At 39.3% G+C, this 22541-nt stretch overlaps 1 protein-coding gene across 3 annotated transcripts in view; it reads left to right on the top strand.

The window, feature by feature from the left end:
• Positions 1–22541, top strand: part of LOC127431253 (neurexin-2-like) — a 599363-nt gene that overhangs the window by 130542 nt on the left and 446280 nt on the right. The window lies entirely within an intron of this gene.

Genomic DNA, 22541 nt, shown 5'->3' with positions numbered 1-22541 from the left:
TAATGTATTGCTAACAAAAGGCTCAAGTATATACTGTATGTTTTCCCCCACCTTCTCCCTAACTTATCAAACTTTAATGCTATGGTTTGAGATGTGCATCTTTTGTTTTTAGTTTTACGTTTTTTATCTGGATGGATAGGATGCCCCTAGGCACTGTGGTAAATTTATAGACTCAATCTTGAATTTAAAAGCTAGTTATGAAAAATGTGTGTCTGATTTAATAGATTCACAATGTCTTGAATATTTAAAATGTGTTATATTTTTGTCTCTGAGCCAACGTGATGTCTAGATTGAAAATTATGATATACTGCATTGTTCAGCAGATGTTAAAACACTGTTAACAGATAAACATTTATTTTTTCTTATTATTTTTCTTTGAGCAGCATAAAAATTTAAATATTGAAGGGATAGTTTAACCAGAAATGAGCATAATTTCATCATTTACTTGCCCTCATGTTGTTCCTACCCAGACTTACTTTCTTTCATGGAACACAATGGTACATTTACATTCATTGTATGAAAAAAAATAAAAAATAAATCAAATAAAAAAAATCAGTGAAAACATTCTGCCTAACATCTTTGTGTTCCAAGAAAGAAAGAAAGAAAGAAAGTCATATGGGTTTGGAACAATTTTCTGGTGAACTATCCCTTTAAGAAGGCAAAATAATGTCTCCCTCACTCCAAACTGTAGAGATGCCTGTAATGAAAACAGGCCTTTTGTAAGACCACTTGAGTCTTGCAAAATGGAACATTCTACTATGTATAATAGTCTGCAATATTTAAAATGTACCCTCAATGTTCCTCCCTTTAACATTACTGAAGGCCTGTGATCACAGGCATTGTGTTCATTTTGCCTGTGTTCTGTACAGAAGGAGGTTATCTGAAAGGCCACACTGACACTAGTGGATGACAGAGGCCTTACTTTAGAACATGTGCTTTTGGCCTAGACTTTTAATCATCCACCATTTCCCTTGTAAAGAACTCAAATGACTGGACTACGCTGACATCAAATGGCAAGAATTGGACAGGGATGTGCCATATACAGAAAGCTCATACTGTATGTCTTTATTGGATTAAAGCTTTCACACATTGTCAGCACTTAGCTTCCAGTGCAGAATGCATGAAAGCAAAGATAACACTCGTTCAAGGGAACTCGCAAGCACTCCGCTTTTTTCGCCACCTTCTCTGTAATTTAATATGACATCGAAATAGCTCGATTTAGGTATGCCATCAGTTGGTACTTGTACAACATTAAAATTCTGTCACATGCACTCCAGTGAATGTTTGTGCCTGGGCCTGTTCGTCTCTGGGCAGTCAATAGAAAATGAAGGTATTATAGCAGAAAGCAAATCATGTCCAAATCATGATGTCATACTTATCACATTGATGTTTGGTAATAATACAATTTCCAATTTGAAGAGAAGTGAACAGAATCTGATAAATTCTGTTAAAGGTATAATTCACCCTGAAATTAAAATTCTGTCATCATTTACCCCGCAGCCTCAGTTTTTTGTTCTTGGCTGACAGAAGTGGAACCCAACGTGGTCTTCTGCTGTTATAGTCCGTCCGCCTCAATGTTTGATGTGTTGTATGTTCATAAATGCTTTTCTGCATAGAACTGTTGTAATGTGTGGTTATTTGGGTTACTATCACCTTCCTGTCAGCTTGGACCAGTCTGGCCATTCTCCTCTGACCTCTGTCATTAGCAAGCCGTTTTTGCCAACAGAACTGCCACTCACTGGATGTTTTTGTTTTTCACACCATTCTCTTTACACTCTAGAGACTGTTGTGCATGAAAATCCCAGGAGATCAGCAGTTACAGAAATACTCAAACCAGCCCGTCTGGCACCAACAATCATGCCACGGTCTAAATCACTGAGATCACATTTTTCCCCATTATGATGGTTGATCTGAACATTAACTGAAGCTCCTGACCCATATCTGCATGATTTTATACATTACACTGCTGCCACATAGTCAGCTGAATAGATAATCGCATGAATAAGTAGATGTACAGGTGTACCTAATAAAGTGGCCGGTGAGTGTTTTTAATATCATGCGAAGACCCACCATTATGTGCCTCATGATAGATTCCACTGCCTCTGAAGCATATTTTATTGGATTGTGCTGGTTTTATTTCCTTTAGGAAATAATAATTAAACTGACACTTTTGGAGTCAAGTCTGAATCAGCTTTAGAATTTTGATTGAAATGTTTTTTAATCACTGTACACTTTATTGTATTTGAACTTGTTTTTCGCCATGAAAATAGCTTCGGAAGCTGGCATGGTGTTAAATCACTAACAAACAAACAAACTGACTGTACATGAATACAGCACCTGTTTCTATTCCCTAACAAATATTTTTTCTTTTCATCAGACTATTAATAATTTAAATCATGTCTTTGAAAATCTGCAGACAAAATGGCTAATTTGTTTCCTAATATCAAGCATCTTTCGAAAAGAATATATATTACAGAGGCAGACAACTTTGCTCATAATTTCTTCATAATTCTTGGAGGTCCAGACTTCATAGCCTTTTATTTTACATTCCATCTGTCCTTATGCTTACCATAGTTCTTCAGTTGTGACATTTGTAATGTCATTACCACAGGTAAGACCATGAATGCCTTCTCATTACTGTGGTCCTCGTCAGTGGTTGTTAGAATGTACAAACCTGCATTTTTCCATAGAACACAAATTAAGATTTTACTTTCATTGCATCTTTTCTTTTCCAAACAATGAAAGTGGAGGGTGACTGAGACTGTTAGTCTGCCTAACATCTCTTTTTATGTTTCACCGAAGACAGAAAATCCATCCATCTACGGAGATGTTGGAGAAAGAATCGCCACTGGCTAGGAAATTTTAGTTTTTACTTGCCAGACCTTTGACAACATTTAAGCGTAATGCAACTGAAAACTAAAAAAAAGATATTAAGAAAACTGAGAAGGGGGCTTCTTCTTATACAGTATATACTATATATGCAGTAGTTTTCATACATGTGATTTCAATATGATTTCACACAATATAGTATGTGAGATTGCACATTTTATTTTCATATTTCACTTTTGATTCTGTTAATCACATTTTAGCTTGTGTACAAGCTATTTGAATTACAAATTCGATCAATTTATATGATGTCATGAAATTGCATTTTTTAATAATGATACAATCTGTTGTCACTGTTTCAATTTTTCATACACATTTCTAACAAAATATTCACAAGATTGGAACCTAATAATGAAAATAGAATTAATGATTATATTATAGAATAAAGATTTTATTGCTACTATAACTATAATAATAAAAAATAAAAAAAGACCAAACCCTTGCATAGATGCGGCACAAGCTGATTTGTTATATTATTTAATATTTACAGTGTTTTCTGAAGTTAAAATATTTCACATTGTATGATTGTGCCTTTTAAATATTTATGTATTTACACATTTATTACACTTACAACATTACTACATTTAGTGACATGTTTGTTTATATGCGTTTGTGCGATGTACATTGATATGCATAACAAGTGCTAAAGTGGTACTGTCTCTTTAAGAGAATGACTGTTCCACTAGCAAGTGTTTACGGTTGAGTGAGCACAGCACACATAAACTAGAGAGAAGTTGCACGGTTCTTTTTCCCTCATCAGTGCAATGCATGATTAGAAATAATATTTCTTTTTATCTTTTTGATCACCAACTGACTGTAAATAACAGAAAGGTTTTTTAAAAGAGACATGAAATGGAAATGGGGTGCCTGGGTCTTGCCATGCTCTAAAATGGAGAATGTTGTGAAAACAGTCCAGGAAAAAGTTTAACCAAAGTCAGAGTTGACGTCGTTAAATGCAATGTCAATGCCATTTCACGGCTGAACTAAAGCGATGGTGATATGCTGATCACGACAGATTCGGGCCCACTGCAGCCAAATAAGGTCAATTTCCTTCGGAGTGCGCACTCACGAGACACAACATGCAGTAAAAGACGAAGCGGAATCCATCTTCTTAATCGCCAGCTTCTTAATCAGTAAAAGGATTGCGATGCTTAAGTTCGTCTTCGACATGACACAGCAACTCAGGCTCTGGTGAGTAAAATCTGAATATTTACTCACCAGTGGCTAATAAAATACATATTTTAGTCGCATAGCATGAAATTTGGTCGCATATGCAAGTGATTTACTCGCTATGTAGAGGGATGAAGTCATATAGCCTAGGTTTGTAGGAACATGAGGGTATGTAAATAATGACAAAATTCAAATTTTTGGGTGAACTATCTTTAGTCTGATATACAGTACAGGGCTCAACAATAAGGATGGCCTGATGGTCCAAGGCCAGTGTGAGAGAGTTTTAGGCCAGTTGATGGAGCAGTCAGTGGTCCTATTATTTGGCCAATTTGGTTGCTATATCCTATTTACTATGATCACGTACTTTTATGCCTCGCTAACTTAAACATTTCGATTTTTGTGATGTATTTAACTTTGTTGTGAATTGTGCTGTATTAAGTACGCTTCCAGGGCAAGTTGGCTAACAGAGATATGGATTTGTTGAAATTATTGTTTTGCACTGTATGACATGATTTTCCAGCAAAAGTGTGTTTATAAACATAACGCTCTAATGGAGTTGCATTACGTTTTGTATTATTTGTTTGTTTTGTTTTTTTGGTAAAGAACACTTAACATTGACATGAAATATAATCTGACCCATATAAAAACAGCTGGCTAAAAATATGTATCTTATTAGTGGCTGTAAAAATGAGGCCTGATCTGGCCAGCAGAAAAGATCTTTATTATTGAGCCCTGACATATTTACTACTATATGTTTGAAATATGTTCTTCAGATTTACAATTAATCCATATTTCATGAGTTCTTACAGATAGAGGCTATTTGGCCCACTTATTGTTATTCTTGAATAAGAGTGTCAAGAGAGACTTGCAACCACAAAGGTGAAGATGTGGTAATCCATGTTTTAATTACATTTAGTCAAAGTTTATTTTTTGAGCACATTTATAAACAACCGAAGTTGCCCAAAGTTCTGTACAGTACAATATACAGAGCAATAAAGCCAAACAACAAAGGACAATATAAAAAAAGGTAGACACACAAGGCAAGGTATCAAGGTAAATTAAAAGCCAATGAAAAGAGGTGGGTTTTTAACCTAGACTTAAAAACAGGTAGAGTGGGAGCAGTTCTGATATGAGCCGGCAGACTGTTCCAGAGCTTTGGGCCAGCAATGGCAAAGGCTCGAGCTCCTCTTTGCTTTAATCTGGATCTGGGAATGTAGAGTAAGCCACAGTCCCCAGATCTTAGGGATTGAGTAGGCATGTGGGACACAATTTTAAAAGATACGGTGGCACTTGTTTAATGATTTGTAAATGAATAATACAATTTTAAAATAGATTCTGTATCTGACCGGTAGCCAGTGTAGTGAGATTAAAATTGGGGTGATGTGCTCAGACTTGCATCGGCTCTTTAGGAATCTGGCTGCAGCATTTTGGACCGATTGTAGACGATTGAGGGCAGATTGATAATTCCAATATAAAGGGAATTACAGTAGCCTAAATGAGATGAGATGAAGGCATGAGTTACTTTTTCAAGGTTTCTCGCAGAGAGAAAAAGTTTTACTCTGGCAAACAGTCGTAAATAGAAGAAACCTGATCTTACCACAGCATTAATTTGTTTATCAAATTTAAGGTTGTTGTTGAATAAGAAGCCTAAGTTCCTAGCACATGAGTAAAAGGCTCAAGAGTACCTAACATGAGGTTGCATGCATGATTACTGTCATTCGAACTGAACAAAATAACTTATGTTTTGTTCTTGTTCAAATTGTAAAAAGATTTTAGTCAGCCTTGCTTTCCATTCCTTAAGACAGGCTAGTAGTGGCTCAAGGGCATGTTTGTCATTGCGCTTCAGAGGTAAATAGATTTGGGTGTCATCTACATAACAGTGAAAAGAAACACAGTATTTGTTGAAAATCAAACCCATTGGTAGCATATTTAACGAGAAAAAAGTGGGGGCCAAGATCGAGCCTTGCGGTACACCACAGGAGAGAAGAGCAGCAGATGTATGTTGATCCAGACAGACAGAAAATCTTCGATTGGTTAGGTAGGAATGAAACCAATATAGTACTGTTCCCTGAATACCTACACACTGCTCCAGGCGAGAAATAAGAGTGTTATGATTGACCATATCAAAAGCTGAACTGAGATACAAAAGAACCAAAGCAACTGCATTCCCAGAGTCCATTGCACATAAAATATCATGTGTGACTCTTAGTAAAGCAGATTCCATTCAGTGGAGCATTTTGAAACCAGACTGGAAAATGTTGTTGATGGAATTAGTGCTCAAATACGACTGTAATTGTGTTAAAACCACTTTCTCCAAGATTTTAGAGATAAAGGGCAGATTTGAAATTGGTCTAAAATTTGCTAAATTGTTGAGATCAAGATTAGGTTTTTTTAAGGAAAGACGTCACCGTAGCAAGTTTGAGGCATTCAGGAACAGTTCCAGTGCTTAAACATTTGTTAATAATGGATAGAAGCCCGGTCACAATGATGTCATCAATTTGTTTAAGAAAACGTGTGGGAATGGCATCCAGGAGACAGAAGGTGGGCTTTAAATGTACAATAATTTATTTGCAAGTCAGTAGAGAGATAGGTTCAAACTCCAGGACACAGAGAAATGTTATGTCTCTGAGATGTTATGGGCTGAGGGCAGGGTCTGTGACCTCAGGGCAGTGATCTTGTCAGTATAAAACTTCAGAAAACTGTCACAGAGAGAAACAGATGTCACAGGAAAGGCTTTAACAGAAGGATTAAGGGCAGAGTCTATGGTGGAAAATAGAACTTTCAGTCTATGACTATTTTTTTGTAATGAGCTCAGAGAAAAATGTGGATTTAGCAGTCTTAACAGCTTTCTGAAAAGCAGAAAGTGAGTCTCTTAGAATATTGTATGATACCTGTAATTTGTCTTTTTTCCACTTGCATTCCGCTCTTCTGCAGATCTGTCTTAGTGAGTGGACAGTGTCATTAATCCAAGGCTCCGGGGTAAATTTGGGATGTTTAAGCCTTAGCAGAGCATTAGAGTTTAAGATATTTGAACCGGTAGAATAAAACAGGTTAAAATGTTCATCAGCATCTAAGTGATGCAGAGAGGAATCCAAAGCCAGGGGTGTACAGGCCTCTGTGTAAGGTGTGGTGAAGTCATCAATAGTGTGTGAGGTAAAAATAAGAGTCCAGCGAGCCACAGTACAAGGTTTATCCATTGGAACAGGGAGAGATGCGGTGAAACACACAGGTTTATGGTCCGAAAAATTTATATCACAGATTTCAATGTCACAAACAGGTATGCCATGAGATAAGACCAAATCAAGAGTATGTCCTTTGAAATGTGTGGGGCGATCCACCCACTGCACAAAATCAAAGGACTCAATAAGATTTAAGAACTCCTTGGATAAGGGTTTAGACACACAGCACGTGTGAATATTAAAATCTCCTAACATTGAAATATGATTCAAATTTGTGACAATTCCCCCCATACGGTCGGTAAATTCATTTATAAAGTCTTTGTTAGTTTGTGGAGGGCGATACACCACCACAAACAGCACTGGCTTAACCTGATCAATTTGAAGCAACTGTACTACGAAACTGGAAAAAATATCCATGGGAAGAGAGCAGCAGTGAAATGTTTTATTAAAAACAGCCACTAGCCTGCCACCGCGGCCGGTAGCATGTGGGAGTTCATAAAAGTACAGTCTTGGGGTATTAGTTCAGAGAAAGGGCCCAACTCTCCCAATTTAATCCAGGTCTCAGTCACAAATAGAAAATCCAAGCAGCGTGAAGTGAAGAAATCGTTCAGTATAAAAATCTTGTTTACCAATGATCGTGCATTGATCAGTGCCATTATGGGCAGCAGTGGAGCATTGTCTGTCTATGTTGCATGACTCCGCAGACGGAGGTTATGGCGGTTTACTCCACCTCGGCGAATCCGGGGGGAAATACATAGAGAAAGCTTGACAGGAGAGCCAGGGAAGATGGGTCGGATCCACCGGTGATGCACCTCCAATGAGCGCCAGATGACTTGGCGACCAAGGTCCAGAAGGAGCGGGTAGGTCAGGTGTGGCTGCAACGTGGTCCCCAAGGCAAAACTGGATTTCAGTCTGACAGCCGCGCCACCCCGCTTGCCACAATGTCTCCGCCGTTTCCTCCAAGGAATATCGAAAGGTCGCCGACACAGGTAATCAGGGATGTGTGATAAGAAGGGAGGAGGGGAAAAGCGTGATCCATTCAGGTCAGACTTAGACAGTTCAGTAAATGAGCAATGGATATCAAGCAGCGTTTGACGGTCGTAGACAAGTACAGAGTAACTATCCTTGATTAAGAAAAACAAAAAGAGTAACAACAGCAATGAGGACAGCAGATGGCACGCCACACACACCGACGCCATCTTAAGTGTATACAAGTGTATACATTTAGTCTTGCTACACCATTTTGCGGTCATATGATTTAATGACTTGTGTGTAGACAGAATGTTTTGGGATGTGGAGACCTCCGTTAGCTGTCTGTGCTTTCATGCATACTCCAGTATGTTTATAGCCTGATCATGCCTTTGCTTCCATCCTTGGAGGAAAGGCTCTTATTTCACTGATGCTCACTTTGGCATCGAGGCCAATCTCAAGTGCCAGAGCATAATCCAAAGCACAGTGCTTGCATATCCAAATTTTGCTTACATATTTTGCTGCTGTTAGGCAACATGGAGCAGGTCTAATCTCAGCCTGAGATAGCACACCCACGGTCTGACCATCAGATGCATTTTATAAACACAAAACTGAAAAGCATGTGCGTAAATTGCAATCTCCAGTTAGATTGTCTGAATTAATACGCAACAATTAGGAGTAATGTTTTTTACTTGCAGGGTGCACAGGTTTTTACAAGTTTGCCGGAAACTAAAGACCTTGGTAGTGAAACTTGGGCAGAATGGATTTCTATGGAAGTAGTTTGTAAAACTGGACTAGTAAAAGTTTGCCAGGTTAATGGCATCAAAACTTGGAAAGATATTCAAAACTTGTATGAGGCATTTAGTAGAACGTAAATGAGATATGCATGAGCAGATCACTTTGTTTCTGGGTTGTCGCTGTAAATTAGTCTATATTCATGATGTTTGGACAGACAAAAATTCTAATCACAAAGTCTATACACTTTTTTCAGCCTAGTCTCATGAAATTACGTGCGCATTGCAACTTTTTTGCAAAAGTGAAATTATGTGATTAATTTCACATTTGGCTCCAGTTTCCAAGAGAAATGTCCAGCAGGGGGTGCCCAAGCTAAACCAAGCTAAATGAGGTTGCAATCAGACAAGGTTTTTAAGGTGAATTTTAGATGTAGGTTTTAATAAGTAAAATGTACCTCCCTAACCTAAAACATTGCCCTTAACTTAACCAATTGTGTCCGAAAAGATAAATGAGATTTTAACAAAACAGACATCCTTTCCCTTAACCAACACTTAACCCTAACGGATAGTGTCCTAAAATGCAAATTCGAGAAAAATGCGATGCTATGCGAGACCATAGACCAGGCCTGACCACAATGACCATGACCATCAGCACCCTGTGAGAGCAGAGGCAAGTGCCATGCAGAGCAGTGAAGAAGTTGAAGTCAAAAGACCGGGTACAGCTGGCACTGCCATGCCCAATCCTCTCAGTACCTCAGTGACCTTGGTATAATCCTCCTTCTGAAGGAAAAGCCTCCAGTAGTTTTAGAGGGGAACAGACTAATCCCCTCTCAGCATATTCACAACTTTCTCATTCAGTGCTGTGCAGCAGCTAATCAGGATAGATCTGTTTTGATATGCAGCAGATGAAGAATCAGGTGTGGCTCAGAATTATATATCCTTTTCAGTTCTGGTGGGGAATGTTTTCAAACAAACAATGTTTAGTTATAAAAAGGCTGGGGAATAACAATATTTTATGTATATTAAAAAAAAATAATAATAATAATAATAAAAAAAATTAAAAAAAAAAAAAAAAAAATATATATATATATATATATATATATATATATATATATATATATATATATATATATATATATATATATATATTATATTTTTTTCCCCATTCTGATGGTTGATGTGAACATTACCTAAAGCTCCTGACCCATATCCACATGATTTTATGAGCTGCACTGCTGCCATACGATTGGCTGTTTAGATAATCACATGAATAAGTAGGTGTACAGGTGTTCCTAATAAAGTGCTCAGTGATTGTACACATGTGTGTGTGTGTGTGTGTGTGTGTGTGTGGCAGAAGTGCAGTGCACAAAATCATGCAGATATGGGTCAGGAGAATGGGGAAAGAATGTGATCTCTGTGATTTTGACTGTGGCATGATTGTTTGTGCCAGATGAGTTGGTTTGAGTATTCCTGTAACTGCTGATCTCCTGGGATTTTCATGCACAACAGTCTCTAGAGTTTACTCAGAATGGTGCAAAAACAAAAAACATCTAGTGAGTGGCAGTTCTGCAGACGGAAATACCTTGTTGATGAGAGATGTCAACGGAGAATGGCCAGACTGGTTCAAGCTGACAGAAAGGCTACGATAACTCAGATAAGCAATCTGTACAATTGTGGTGAGCAGAATAGCGTCTCAGAATGCACAACACGTCAAACCTTGAGGCGAATGGGCTACAACAGCTGAAGACCATGTTGGGTTCCACTTCTGTCAGCCAATACCAGAAAGCTGAGGATTGCAGTGGGCACATGCTCAGCAAAACTGGACAGTTGATTACTGGAAAAACATGGCCTAGTCAGATGAATCTTGATTTCTGCTGAGGTACACAGATGTTAGGGTCATTATGTGGGGCCAACAGCATGAATCCATGGACCCAACCTGCCTGTGTCAACAGTCCAGGCTGGTGGTGTAATGGTGTAGGGACCCATTAATACCAGTCAGTCATCGTTTCAGTGCCACAGCCTATTTGAGTAATTTTGCTGACCATATGCATCCCTTCATGACCACAATTTACCAATCTTCGAATGGCTTCTTCCAGCATGATGATGCACTATGTCACAAAGCAAATGTCGCCTCAAACTGGTTTCATGAACATGACAATGTGTTCACTGTTCTTCAACAGAACACCTAAAATAGAACACTTTTCGGATGTGATAGAACAGGAGATTCACAGCATTAAATGCAGCTGAAAAATCTGCAGAAATTGCGTGCTGCAATCATGTCAACATGGACCAGAATTTCAAAGGAATGTTTCCAACATCTTGTGGAATCCATGCCAGGAAAAATTTAGGATGTTTTGAGAGCAAAGGGAGGCCCTACCCAGTAGTGTTCCTAATAAAGTGCTCAGTGACTGTATATATACAATTTGTAAGGGCTGTCGATTTAACATGTTTATTCAGTGCAACTATATAAAAAAATATAGCAAAAAAAAAAAAAAGAATGCAATGAGGTGTAAATCTCTGGGTTGATGGTGAATCAGTTCAATTCAAAAATGATTTTTGCAAATTAAAAACGATTCAATTCGATTCGATTCACAATGAAATTCTATTTGATTAACAATTCAATTCTGCGGGGGGCCTTGGTAGCTCAGTGGTAAAGACGCTGGCTACCACCCCTGGAGCTCGCTAGTTCAAATCCCAGGGTGTGCTCCAGCCAGGTCTCCTAAGCAACCAAATTGGCCCAGTTGCTAGGGAGGGTATAGTCACATGGGGTAACCTCCTCGTGATCGCTATAATGTGGTTCGTTCTCGGTTCTCGTCGCGTGGTGAGTTGAGCGTGGATGCCACGGTGGGTGGCGTGAAGCCTCCACACGCACTATGTCTCCGTGGCAACGTGCTCAACAAGCCACATGATAAGATGTGCAGGTTGACGATCTCAGATGTGGAGGCAACTGGGATTCGTCCTCCGCCACCCAGACTGAGGCGAATCACTACGTGACCAGGAGGACTTAAAAGCACATTGGGAATTGGCCATTCCAAATTGGGAGAAAAAGGTGAAAAATCCCAAAAAAAAACAAACAAAAAAAAACAATTCAGTTCTGCAGTTTAAAAAAAAAATGCATTTGTAGTATTCTTTTAAATACTTCCCATAATGTGTCTTAAGCAAGAAAAAGAAAGGCAAACTACTTAAGATGGTTTATTGCATAAAAATTAACTTGAAAGAAAACACATTAAATACAGGTACATACAGGCTACTTGGAATGCAATAACAGTACAAGACTACAATGTGCCAATAAAATATTTCAGAGCTGAACATAGAAAAGTATTCCATATTCCATATTCCATATTTCACTATAAAAAGTCTTAATTTACATGACTTTTCTCAGGCCTTGAGATCACATTTTTAAAATTCCCTGATATTTCCAGGTTTTCCATGACCATAACCCTGAATCAGTAAACTAATCCAAATATTACAACATTAAAGTAACATCACCTGACTACATTCAGTTTCAAAGAAAAGAGAAAAGCAGTCACATGGATGACTTCAATTTAAAATGTTTCCTGCACACCAAGTCTCCAACTAAACAATGATGCTAGTAATATGGCACTATTTTATCTTATAGAAAATAATGGCTAAGTTTCCTCACTATTAAATCACTTTATTTCAGTAGTGACCCAGTGTCAAAAATTATCTTTTAAATTTAGGGTCAATATTTGCCCCCTGTATTTGATTTTTTAGGGGCATTTTTACCTTTGAGGCATAATTTTTTCTAATAATTTAAAACATAAACGGTTCAGGGCTCGATATTAAGCAATCTGATGTGCTTGTCCTTTGGACAAGTAAATTGAACATCCGAGTAAAAAAGTTACTTGTCCGGAAAGAAAAATTTACATTTAAGTATTGCTTACAAGATAGTATACAAGTAGTAACATGTCAAAGTTTCTGTTGTATGTTTTCTAAAATTATAACATATGTTCAAACTAATAGTATTATACCTATGGAATCAACTCGATTCTCTGCGACAGAAATGTAAAATGCACTGGGTAGGGGAGAAAACTATTGTCAAATTTATAGTTAAAATATGTTACGTACGGTAGTCAAATAAAGAAAAGCCTCCATAGCCATCATTTACAGCAGGGGTGCACACACACACACCTATGGAATGAGATCTACTTTTTCATCATGTTATTGGAGCAAGATACCATGCACAATATAGTAATTGTCACAATACCAAAATTTCAGTAGTCGGTAGTGAAATATAATGATTTTTGACATCAGCTTCAATACCATAACAAATAATAGCCTAACACTAACTAATTTATTAATAATTGCTTAAGTTCTCAAGTTTAAGAGTAGTAAACTGTCAATAATAATATAACAATAGAAAAGCAATGAATAGAAACAAATTAAATACAAAAAAAATAAAATTAAGAATTTTTAACAGCTTTAAATGTTTTTAACAGCAGTATCAAGTATTCAAGTAAACATTCAGAAAGAATGGTATATACTGTAACTACTAGGGCCTACTGCTCTGCACTGTATAATTATAAAAAATAGTTACATTAACACTTACAAGTCAGGACTTTTTCCCCATTATTTACGATGAATTTAAACATCACTCATTGTGTTTACATGAATACCTCACCAAGACGGGCATTTTGGCTGAATTTTGAAGTGTATTTGACTGTTCAGGTGCGTATATGCATTAGCGCGGGCACTCTTGGAGCACACGAGCACGTAAATCCCGCACACACAGAAGCCGCCTAGTCAAACAGCGCACAGCTAGATCTCTAGCGAATGACAAAGTTTCACGCTCTGGATTATTTTAAACAGCAGAATAAGACTATGAACTTTCTAATAAGTGACACAGGCTTAGGCAAAAATATAGCCGGTTATTTTTTCATTATTGATGTTTTAATCAGGCTACTTGTCCTGTCGGACAAGTAAAATTCTCTTTCACTTGCCCCTTCAAAAATCCACTTGTCCAGGACAAGCGGACAAGCGTTAATGTCAAGCCCTGCTGTGTCATATCCGTTTATGTCAGAATGTCCATTTATTAATACATATTCTTAAGTCTAAGAATGTACTACATCTTACCCTAAAAATTACATCAACATCAACTTTATCAGAGGTTACAAATAAAAAAAAAAAAACAGAAGAATTCATTACGAGGGCATTTTTTTCACTCACATTTTCAATTTTTAATGCCATTTTTACCTCAAGCACCCCTTGATTTCCAACCCTGAAGTGGCCAAGCAGCGAGTAAGCAGCTGTATCAAATGGTTTGATTTGTGACAAGAGCGTTATTGCGAACTGTCATTTGCTCATGAGATAATGGCCATCCGGAGGAGATATCAAACATAAGGTGCTTGAAAGACTCAGAAAGCAGCTCCGAAAAAGTTTCAGTGAGAGTTACGGATGGAACGGAGAATGGGCGCAATCCCGTGAAGGGTGATGGAAGAGTGCAGCGTGTGTCTGTGAGGGGAGAACTGTGAGGGTGCATACTTTGGGATGCACTAAAGAATGAAGCCTCTCATTTATATCGCACATGTAACTAATTACAATTTTATCAATTCTACAGTATTGTGTACTAATTTGCTGAATCGCGATTAATTTGATTTTTAACAGTTTAAATCTATTATTGACCAACACTAATGATTCTCCATTAAAAAAATCATATTTAAAGATCAATGCAAATGAATCGACAGTGAATCGTTACATCCCAACCACAGACTGTAATGAGTATTCCTACCATCAGAACAATTCAAGCTTGAAGTACCACCTGTTTTCAGTGGGGGGCAATAAGCGACATCCTTAGAAAAGCTTAGGCAAATCCTAATAAAAGCAACTCCAGATGAAAAGGCAATGTGCAGCTGTACAGACAACAAACCACACACACTGCTTGACACTGGCCCTGTCCTAAATGGCACACTTGAAGTTGACTTGTGGTCTTTTGCATGTTTCTGCGAAGTCCACTAGACCGTAGGGTGTCCGATTTGACATTTTTGTGCTCAGAAGGGTATTTCCGAGCACCCCCGTTCACCCTCTATGCACCATTAGACTGAGCCCACATTGGCGCAAGCTCCCCAGCGGTCTACTACCCAAGAGTCCACATTGCAGATCCTCTCGAGTCTTGACCAATCACAGTGGACTGGAGTTTTGTGTCAGAGGAAAAATCATGGCGGACAAGGTGACGTCAAGTGCGGATTTATCATTGATTTCAATAATTGTTTTCTCTGATTATAAATTTTGCTCTGATTTAAATATCTTTTTAATGTTATGTGTATATTTGGTTTTAATTTTTTTTATTTTTTTATTCCATTTGCCAGAGATGGAATAACTAATTTTGTGTTTCTATTGAATAGTTTTTTCTTGGAGACAATTTGTGTTCATAAAAATAAATTACTTAAGACTAAACCTTTGCTATCATTGTTTCAAAGAGGCTATTAATATTATTGTAGATTGTAGCATTATTGAGTCTCTAAAATATTAATACATGAGAGTAGGACTGAACAATCAATCAAAATAAAATCGAAATCATGGTATATTGTTACTTTTATCAATTCACAGCCCTATATATATATATATATATATATATATATATATATATATATATATATATATATATATATGTATGTGGCCAAAAATATTGGCACCCTTGGTAATATGAGCAAAGAAGGCTGTGAAAAATATGTCTTTATTGTTTATTGTCTTTTGATTTTACATTCAAAATATTCACAAAAATTGAACCTTAATTGAAGTAAACTAATTGAAAGGGGGAAAAATCTCATAATTAAATACATATTTTTCTCCAAAACACGTTTGCCGCAATTATTGGCACCCCTAGAAATTCTTATGAGTAAAATATATCCGAAGTATATTCCCATTCATATTTTACATTTTTTAGTACACCTGGGTGACAAGGAACATGAAATTGTTCAGCCATGACTTATATAATATGAGTATAAATATGGGGTAACACACAGGCCAAATTACCTTAGTCATCCATCACAATGGGTAAGACCAAAGAATAAAGTTATGATGTGCAGCAAAAGGTTGTTGAGCTTCACAAAATTGGAAATGGCTATAAGAAAATAGCTAAAGCATTCAAAATACCCATTTCCACTATCATGGCAATAATGAAGAATTGCCAATCAATTGGAGATGTTAAGAATCATTCTGAAAGAGGACGTGTGTCTATATTGTCTCCACGCACGGTGAGGAGGGTGGTTCGAGTGGCCAAAAATTCTCCAAGGATCACAGCTGGAGAATTGCAGGAATTAGTTGGGTCTTGGGGTCAGAAAGTCTCCAAAACTACAATCAGACATCACCTACTTCACAACAAGTTGTTTGGGAGGGATGAAGAAAAAAGTCTCTGCTCTCATCCAACAACAAACTCAAGCATCTTCAGTTTGCTAGACACTACTTGAATTTCAAATGAGACCAGGTTTTATGATTAGACGAAACAAAAATAGAGCTTTTTGGTAGTAAACACCAGAGATGAGTTTGGTTCACACAGAGAGGTAGCCATATGGAAAAGTACCTCATGCCCATGGTTAAATATGGCGGTGGATCTTTAATGTTGTGGGGCTGTTTTTATGCCAGAGGTCTTGGACATCTTGTTCGGATACATGGCATCATGGACTCTATCAAATACCAACAGATAAAAAAATAAAACCTGATTGCCACTGCCAGAAAGTTTAAAATAGGCTGTGGTTGGATATTCCAGCAGGACAATGATCCAAAACACACATAAAAATCAAAACAAAAATAGTTCACTGACCACAAAATCAAGGTTCTGCCATGGACATCCCAGTCCCCTGACCTGAACCCCATAGAAAACCTGTGTGGTGAACTGAAGAGGAGAGTCCACAAGCCTGGACCTCTGAATTTGAAGGATCTGGAGAGATTCTGTATGGAGGAATGGTCTCAGATCACTTGCCAAGTGTTCTCCAACCTCATTAGGCATTATAGGAGAAGACTCAGAGCTGTCATCTTGGCAAAGGGAGGTTGCACAAAGTATTGAATAAAAGGGTGCCAATAATTGTTTTTGATATAATTTGTGTTGTGTTAGGAATTGTTTGATATCTATTTGAGGATAGATTTTTGTGAATATTTTGAATGAAAGACCAAAAGGATAAACAATAAGGATATATTTTTCACAGCCTTCTTTTCTCATATTTACCAAGGGTGTCAATATTTTTGGCCACCACTTTATATAGTGCTGTGAAAAAGTATTTGCCCCATCCTGATTTCTTCTGTTTTTGTGTATATCTCATACTAAATTGTTTCAAAAATTCAAACAAAATCTAACATTGTCACGGCTCCGGTGAGTTTGCTGATTTGTTTGGTTTGTTTTGTAATTTTCTCTCCCTCATGTCTTGCAAGCACGGCTGGCATGCATGATCGGTGTTTCCATGGGAACATTGATTGTTCCTGGGGGAATGCTGATCTGGTGGTGAGCAATCTGTTCTCCTCTAATTCACGCCCTTCTTAAACCCGTCGTGTTTTCAGTATCTTTGCTAGATTGTTGTTAGTATGAGTACTAACATCACTCTCTCTGTCTAGTTGGTCCTGTCTTGTGTATCTGTTGGTTGCCCGCGTGTCGGGTGTGTGGTTACCTTCCAGTTTTGCTGTGTGTCAGCTGGTTTTCCACGGACGATACCTCGTCTCTGCCCGCATGTTGAGTGTAAGATCGCTCATCTCAGCTGGGTGTTGTTCTGCACCTCACTAAGCTTCAGTGGAGGATTCTATGAATCTGTTCCTGACTTCCACAATGCACACACTCATCCTACGAACACACTATTCACCGATTGCCCCCGGGCGTGGCCACAGCGCGTGCACTTCTCTGTCACCTCTTCCCGCTGCTGCAGCCGGTGCCGGGATCCTCGACATCCACAGTAACTGCTCACGTTTGTTGTTAATACATTCTATAAACATTTCCTCTGCTCTTGGGTCTGTTTGTTCTCACTATCGCTTGTTACAGAACAATCTAGCCAGTATGGACCCAGCGGAGGAATCTTCTCTTTGCTCCACCCTCTCTCAGCAGGGAGCCCTGCTGGGATGTCAGCAGGACCAGATCTCTGCTTCGAACCAGGCCCTGCAGATGATAGCTTCGCAGCTCGCCGAGCTCACCTCCGTTGTGCAGCAGCTCCGCCTATCTCCGGATGCTGGGCCCCCTCAGGAGGCTTCCTTACTGGCTCTGGGGGTTCCACAGGCTCCTTAACTCTGCTATTTCCCCTGTCCAGTCTTGTGTTTCATTGCAGGATGAACCGGCGGACTTATCCGGAGTACCATTGACATACCATGACTTTAGGGCAGTGTTCAGCCAGTCCTCCGCCGTGACCCTTCCTCCTCATCACCCATACGATGCCCTGGCACCACGTCGCCTTGGGGATGGCAGTATTCGCTCTCTGCTCTCGATAGGGAGGCCATGAACAGGTATATCAATGATACTCTGGCAGCTGGTCTCATCCACCCTTCCTCATCACCGGCAGGGGTGGGGTTCTTCTTTGTGGAGAAGAAGGATGGCTTGCTTAGACCCTGTATAGATTATCAGGGGGTGAATGACATCACAGTGAAGAATCGCTATCCTTTGCCGTTGATGTTCTCAGCCTTAGAACTCATGCAGGGATCGTCTGTCTTTACGAAGTTGGACCTACGCAACGCTTATCACCTTGTCCAGATTAGGAAGGGGGATGAGTGGAAGACAGCTTTTAACACCCATAGGTAGCACTTTGAATACTTGGCTATGCCTTTCGGATTGGTCAACGCCCCCGCCGCCTTCCAGGGGCTCATGAATGACGTGCTTAGAGACATGGTCGATTGTTTTGTGTTTGTCTATCTTGATGGTATTCTGATCTTCTCCCAGAATATCCAGGACCATGTGGAGCACGTCAGACAGGTGCTTCAGTGACTGCTAGAAAATTGGCTGTTCGTAAAGCGGAGAAGTGCGCTTTTCATGCACAGTGGGTTCCATTCCTGGGGTTCATCTTTTCGTCCGAGGGAGTGCGCATGGACCCGGCTAAGGTTAGAGTGTTCTCAGATTGGCCAACCCCAGATTCTCACAAGGCATTGCAGAGGTTATAATAATAATTGTATTTAGAACCCATGTGAGCCAGCTGAAGGCAACTGTGGCAAGGAACACAAAACTCCATAAGGTGTTGGTTAATGGAGAAAAATAACCTTGGGAGAAACCAGGCTCACTGTGGTGGCCAGTTCCTCTCTGGCTAAACAACATGAATATAATGCCAGTATTAGTTATTTGTGTGCAGTGCAAGTCATGGTTTTAAATTTGTAAATTAAACGTTAAGGTCCAGTGTTTAAAAAAAAAACACTTTTATTTATTTATTTATTTATTTTTTTATTTTATTTTTTTATGAACTTTAAGATTAATGACTAATGTCTTTGAAGTCAATCCTGGATTAACTGCAGAAGTTTACATAGATGAATTGTCCTTTGTTAGTTGGCTGATGAAGGATTTTGTTGGCATTTAAATTATAGTCTATATATTCCATTTCAAGAGTGTAGTCCATCAATAGACAAAGGTGATGCAGGCAGAGATTAATGAGGTGCATCGCAGTTCAAACTGCAGGTCATATCGGTGAGGTTCGGTGGGGTCCATCCTAAATCCAAGGTTCAGGCAGTGGTATATGTAGTATCCTTTATCTTACAATTGTAGTTGGCATCAGTTCATCCTCCGAAGTCAAAAGACTGAAGTGATGTCTGGCTAGCACTGGCTGTAGTTTGTCATCATCTCTCAGCAGGGTCCAACACCAAGCAGGAATGGAGCTGGATCTGGCAGGCTCTGGTAACCTCGGGATATGAATCCTGAGGTTGAGACATGGAAACAAATAGAATAATATTAGCGTAGATGCCATTCTATTTTATGCAGAGTTATAGATCATGATGGATGTTTCTGGTTCCGGCAGACCTAAGTAAAACAGCCTAATTGTGAATTGAATGATAACTTAGGTGTATTCCTGGCTAAATAGATGAGTCTTTAGTCTTGACTTAAACTGAGTGAGTGTGTCTGCATCCCAAACAGTGTTAGGGAGACTATTGCATAGTTTAGGAGCCAAGTATGAAAAGGATATACCTACTTTTGTGGATTTTGATATTCTTGGAATGATTAACAATTTTGTGATTGTAATGAACATGATAGAATATAGACAAATGGGCAAGCAGAGTGGGTGAATCAGGAGCTGGAAAAGGCCCTGCGCTGTGTGGCCTCCCGTAATCCGTCTTCTTGGAGTGATCTTTTAGTCTGGGTCGAGTACGCCAACAACTCCTTTCAGTCATCGTGTACGGGTTATCACCCTTCCAGTGCAGCATCGGTTATCAGCCCCCTCTGTTCTCCGCACAAGAACCTGAAGTACAGGTTCCGTCCACCCACGCCTTTATCCAGAGGTGCCGATGCACCTGGAAAGCCGCCAGAGAAGCCCTCATACTGACTGGTGCTCAAGAGGTCACGTTAAGAGGTCGGCAGACCGGCACTGGGCTAAGGCCCAAGCTTTTCATGTGTAGGCAGAAGGTTTGGCTGTCCTCTTAGGACATCCCACTCCAACTCCCCTCACGTAAGCTGGGTTCCAAGTTTATTGGGCCGTTTCCCATTGCCAAGGTCATTAGTTTGGTGGCGGTCCATCTCAAATTACCTCTGTCACGGTACTGTCATGGCTCCAGTGATTTCGCAATTTGTTTTGTTTGTTTTGTCATTTTCTCTCCCTCATATCTCGCAGGTGCGGCCGGCATGCATTATCGGCATTGCCATGGGAACATTGATTGTTCTTGGGGGAATGCTGATCATGCCACTGATTAGTGTGCCGAGCAACACCTGTTCTCCTCTAATTCACACCCTTCTTAACCCCGTCGTGTTCTCAGTATCTTTGCTAGATTGTTGTTTGATGTTGAGTTCTAACCTCACTCTCTCTGTCTAGTTGTTCCTGTCTCGTGTATCTGTTGGTTGTCCGCGTGTCGGGTGTGTGGTTGCCTTCCAGTTTTGCTGCATGTCAGCTGGTCTTCCACGAAGGATACCTCATCCCTACCCGTGTGTCGGGATTAAGATCGCACATCTCAGCTGGGCATTGTTCTGTACCTCACTAAGCTTCAACAGAGGATTCTATGAATCTGTTCCTGACTTCCACAATGCACACTCTCATCCTATGAACACGGCCACAGTGCTCACGCTTCTTTGTCACCTCTCCACGCTGCAGTATCCGGTGCCAGGATCCTCGACATCCACAGTGACTGCTCATGTTTGTTGTTTGTTCTCAGTATTGTTCGTTAGAAACACAAAACAAAGGCAATCTGAGTAAGCACAAAATACAGTTTTTAAATGATAATGTTATTTACTGATGCAAAAAAGTTATCCAATACTAACTGGGCCTGTGTGAAAAGTATTTGCCCCCTTAGTTACTAAATATCCAAATCTATGAAATTGCATTCATAATGAGGTACACATCTGATTATTGGCTTGATTATTGCTAGCCCTGTTCAATCAAATCAACACCTAAATAGAACGTTTTCAGCAGCATGAAGTTGGCTAAAAGGTCTCACCCAGTAGCACACTATGCCAAGGTCGAAAGAAATTCCAGAAATGATGAGGAAAAAGGTGATTGAAATACATCAGTCTGGGAAGGGTTACAGAGCTGTTTCAAAGGCTTTGGGACTCCAAAGAACCACAGTGAGAGCCATTATCTTCAAATGGAGAAAACTTGGCACAGTAGTGAACCTTCCCAGAAGTGGCAAACCTTCCAAAATTCCTCCAAGAGCACAGCAATGACTCATCCAGGAAGTCACAAAAAAAGCCAAGGACAACATCCAGGGAACTGCTGGCCTCTTCGCATCAATAAATGTCACTGTTCATGACTCCACTATTAGAAAGATACTGGTCATAAATTCCATCAATGGAAGCGTGGCGAGGCGAAAACCACTGCTAACCCAGAAGAACATTAATGCTCATCTGAATTTTGCCAAAACACACCTTGATGATTCACAAACCTTTTGAGAGAATGTTCTGTGGACTCATGAGTCGAAAGTGGAACTGACCTACGGTCAAGCATGGTGGTGGTAGTGTGATGGTGTGATGCTTTGCTGCTTCAAGGCCAGGGCGACTTGCAATATTTGAGGGAAACATGAATTCTGTTCTCTACCAGAAAATCCTAAAGGAGAACATCCAGTCATCAGTCCATGAGTTGAATCGAAAGCGCAACTGGATTATGCAGCAAGACAATGATCCAAGTTGTAGGAGTAAATCCACCTCTGAATGGCTCAATAGAAGTCAAATTAAAGTTTTAGAGTGGCCTAGTCAAAGTCCTGACTTGAACCCAATTGAGATGCTGTGGCAGGACCTTACACAGGCAGTTCATGCTCGAAAACCGAAGAAGAGTGGGCCAAAATTCCACCACAGTGTTGTGAAAGACTGATCTCCAGTTATCGGAAGCATTTGGTTGCAGTTGTTGCTGCCAAAGGTGGCATAAGTTTAAGGGGACATTTAGTTTTTCACATGGGTAATATAGGTTTTGGATAACTTTTTTGCTTCAATAAACAATATATATATATATATATATATATATATATATATATATATATATATATATTTGAAAAC

This window comes from Myxocyprinus asiaticus, chromosome 40 (genome assembly GCF_019703515.2).
Source record: "Myxocyprinus asiaticus isolate MX2 ecotype Aquarium Trade chromosome 40, UBuf_Myxa_2, whole genome shotgun sequence".
NCBI lineage: Eukaryota > Metazoa > Chordata > Actinopteri > Cypriniformes > Catostomidae > Myxocyprinus > Myxocyprinus asiaticus.
Note: the sequence above shows the minus strand (reverse complement) of the source record. Positions and strands in the feature narration are given on the sequence as shown.